This window comes from Nicotiana attenuata, unplaced genomic scaffold, assembly GCF_001879085.1.
Source record: "Nicotiana attenuata strain UT unplaced genomic scaffold, NIATTr2, whole genome shotgun sequence".
Lineage (NCBI taxonomy): Eukaryota > Viridiplantae > Streptophyta > Magnoliopsida > Solanales > Solanaceae > Nicotiana > Nicotiana attenuata.
In genome coordinates, this window is record NW_017670536.1 from 67,859 (window position 1) to 72,273 (window position 4,415).

A 4,415-nucleotide genomic window follows, 5' to 3' on the forward strand; every position below is an offset into this window, starting at 1 on the left:
GGGTAAAATACGATAACATAAATGATTAAGTCAGATTTTGGGGTTAAAAAGAGTAAATAACAAAAGTTTGAGGGGCTAAAAGGCATGAAAAAAATAGGAATCCTGCTTAGTCATTTAGGAAGTTTCTAGAAGGTTTAAAGTGCAGTAAAAAAACAGAGAAATTGAGGTCTTTTTTGGTTAAGTACATAAAGTAAAGGGGCTGGAAAAATTTAAAAATAGGCTAAGGGACAGCTGTCCCTTTTCAGTTACAACAGGTGCCCTTATATCCTAAAAATCAGCTGACATATTCTCCTATATTCCCTCCCCCTTTCCCTCATATAGGACACCCCCTACACTCTATATAACAAAGGAATTCCCTACAGAAACGACACACGAATTAGACTGCAATTTAGTGAGATTTTTCATTTTTTTCTCCACTCTCATTTTTCAGTAGAAAAACTTCTGAAATTTCAGTCCTAAAAGCTTCAGACAAAGAACAAACAAAAAAGGGATTTCTCAGTTGGCTTCATTCTTCTGCTATTTTCTTTTCAATTCTCTGGGTTTTTGGAGTTTGGATCAGCTCCATTTCTTTATTGTATCTGCTGCTGCTATCTTGACATTGTCGTTTGCTTCACTCCAATTTCAGAGACTTATTTTCTTTTTTTGTTGGTCTTGCTATAATCAGGTACTACTTATGGTCTGAATAATGTAGACAACTACATTTGAATGAGAATTATGTGAATCTAACTTTGTTTAAATCTGTTTCAAATCCTGCAAGTTATGTAGACATGGCTCTTGTTTAAATATAGTAATGTTATCTTAGTATGTTTAAAGAATCATCAATCAGACATATTGTGTTCTTTTTTCTTTCTTGTCTAAAAGTAATTGAATACGCACTCATTTTATTTTGTGATATGAGTTCGAAATATGTAACTTAGTTGAGAAGCATGTACAAGGAATGGAGTTTCAGGATTGATCACAGGATGTCGTTAAGCTGTTATATGCAGATTTGGAAATCTTTTGGGAAATTCTTTTATTCATAAGTAGAACTGATTTTGTTTTCCTATTATGGGTTCAAGTTGTATAAATGATATCAAAAAAGGTTGTTGTTTATGTATTCATAAATGGATGATATGACCTTGAATTTGGATAATATGAATTCATGCTTGGATTTGGTTCAATTGTCTTTCTTTCTTTCCAATTGTGCACAAAAATCACTAGTTTTGGGATTACTGTACTATTGCTTTCACAGGTCATTGGGCATGTTAATTGGTCTAACAAGGCTGCATGCGCAATTTGGGGCCTAATGGTTCCCATACTGAATTATCATTTGGATTCAATTGCAGGCCTATAATTGTTTGCAATAGATCTGGTGGAGTTTTGAACGTGAGTATTTCCTCATGTGTAACTCACCATATTGTGAAACCAACTATTAGCCATCTTAGTAATTAAGTAAATCCATCGGAAGCATTTATCAACTCCTGAAATCAGCAGTCTCTCGTCAACTAATCATAAGTCAAAAATTCATAATTAATTAATCTTTCCATTAATTATTGGGCCGCTAGTTTAGGATGTAAAATAATTGTTTAAATAGTGGAACAGTTTCGTAAGAAACATAGGCGTTTGAACTCCTATTGTTTGATTCCATAAGCTTTTGACCTTCACACATAAACCCAAAACATAGGAAGAATTAATTCATGAACAGTCGTAGTTGCTTTAGGCGCGATTAATAATAAATTATCGTGACTATGGATACGATTTCCGTGGCATGGATCTTGATACGTAAATCTCAATTCGAGTGTGCGTTTCACGTGACTCAACCATAACTTTAAATAATAATAAAATCAACATATGGTAGATCGCGGGTGCGTTTCGCGTGACGTTATTTACAATATGTACAAAAACAAACGAGTGTGCGACATCGCGACCTGTTCAAATACATTCCATAAATCCTAAAAGCAATTAAAAGCGGTTAGAAAGTTAAAAATACACAATAGGTTTAAACATGTAATAAATCAGATAATTAGGCCAATTATTTATAGTTGAGCGACCGTGCTAAAACCACGGAACTCGGGAGTGCTTCACACCTTCTCCCGGTTAACAGAATTCCTTACCCGGTCTTCTTGTTTCGCGAACTTTAAAACAAAGTTAATTTTCCTCGATTTGGAATTTAAAATAAACCGGAGACTTGGGACACCATAAATTATTCCAAGTAGAGACTCTGAATAAATAAATAATCCCATTTCGAATAATATCACTTTAATTAGAAAAAATCCCTATTTCCTCGAAAAAAAGAGGTGTGACAACTCTGGCGACTCTGCTGGGGACTGAACCCAGAATCTCTGATTCAGGGTTCAGAATTCGAGCTTAGAATAACTGTTATACTTGAATCTTATTATCTAATTTTTACGTGTTTGAGCCTAATGTGCTAAATGCCGCTTTTTACCGCTTTGATATTGTTTGAATTGTATATAAAACTGTTACGAAACCCTTCTTCTCTCTAAGTCTTCTAAATCTTCTGGGGAACGTGCGCTTCGGTGGCTTCTTTTTTGTTAGAGTCACACCCTAATTTTAGAACGAGGTTCGGACAAGTTGCAAAGTCGGTGAAGCTTCTGTATTCTCGATACGCTGCCCCCCTAGCTCGAGTTGTCCGCTCGGGTAAGCAGGTCTAGAACAATACACCTAGGTTTTAAATTTAGAATGACATAACCTCATGCCGGATCCCTAGTAGGTACGTTTGTTTGCATCACGTGCATTTGACTTTGGGGACTCAACATAGGGGTTGGGTCCGTCTAGGACAGGTGCACCCAAAAATTAAAAGACCATCCTGATTCATTTTATGTGCTACTTGTACATTTATTTACTACGGTTTGCATGCTGACCGGCTTCTAGAATAGGGAAAGAAAATTAAGAAAAACCAAGAATGAGGTATGAGAGAGAAAATCACCCGTTTCTGAAAATCCCGGTTCCAAAATATCCCGAAACTCTGCCGAAATTTTTGAAAAAAAAGTCATTTCAAAATAAGTCATATTTTCCTATTGCGTCAAAACTTACTGAACTACGCGGGTTTGATTCTCATTAGACGTGGAATACGTAGGCAACCTTCATCACGTTCAGTCCCGTTTTTGCAAAAAATGACCAAAAATATGAAAATGTTGCCATTTTGTCATAAATAAAGTTGGGTGATGCCGTTTTTGTCAAAATAGCCAGAAATATCCCGACGGGGCGCCGGAAGACCGTTTTTGCGAGAATGGCCCCTTGGGCCCTCTTTCTAATTTTAGGCCACTTAGCAGGCACAGCCTAAAATCTTCCCTTCTGAAGTGCTAAAGGGCCGTATTTGCAAAAGTAGCCATGATTTGTTTTAAGTTAGATTTTGCAATAAATAATCTTTTCATAGTCAGAGTTTTAATAAAATTCACATGTTTTAGCCAGTCACCCTAATTTAAAAATGTGCAGAATGAGCACCGTTTAGAATGTACCTTTTCGAGTCATAGATGAGATTCCTCTAAGACTCCACTTGTGGTGGAACGACCTGGGGGAGGTCAGCAAGCCTTTTATGACTAAAGCTTTTGGTTGGCTCACCAGTCTTCTGAAGATGAAACCCAAGGTTGATATAATTGAAGCTTTGATATCGTTTTGGGACTCGGCACACAATGTTTTCTACTTCTCTAACTTTGAATTGACCCCTACGCTAGAGGGGATGGCAGGTTACGCTGGTCTTGATGGGAATCTCAGGCACCAATATCCAGTAGCACCAAGAACTGTAACCTCTCATAAGTTTTTGGACCTTCTAAGCATTAATCGGCAGGTTAAAGATGAAAATTTGGCCGGAGGATTATGCACATTCCACTTCTTATATAGCCGGTATGGGGACCCCGAGGATTTGAGGACACCGGTTTGAGTCACCAGGGAAAGAAAAACAAGTGGGAAACACGCAGAGGTTTAGCCTTCGTAGTTGCGTTCTTAGGCACTCTAATATGCCCAAGGAGTGATGGACATATAGAACTGGGACTTGTAGGAATGGCTGACTTTATGGTCAAGAAGGCCAATGGTACCTTATACCGATGATTCTCGCAGAAATCTATCGAGCTTTAACCGTCTGTCGAGCTGGTGCAAAGTTCTTTGAGGGTCGCAACCTGCTTTTGCAAATGTGGCTGGTGGAACATCTCTGTCATCCCCCGAGGTACATGAATTACGGATTGACTGGACTCAATTGCATTGAAGAGTATAGAAACCGGGTAAACGACTATGAGTTACCGGAGGGTATTGAATCATGGTTCGCGTATTTGGGTTCTTTGACCGCAAAGCAAATTGAGTGGACTTTCAGCTGGCTCCCGATCAACTAGGTTATCTACATGTCCGCTGAAGTGTGCTTTCTCTTACCGATGGGTCTTCGGAGAATTTGGCCATATGCTCCACATCGGGTCCTACACTTA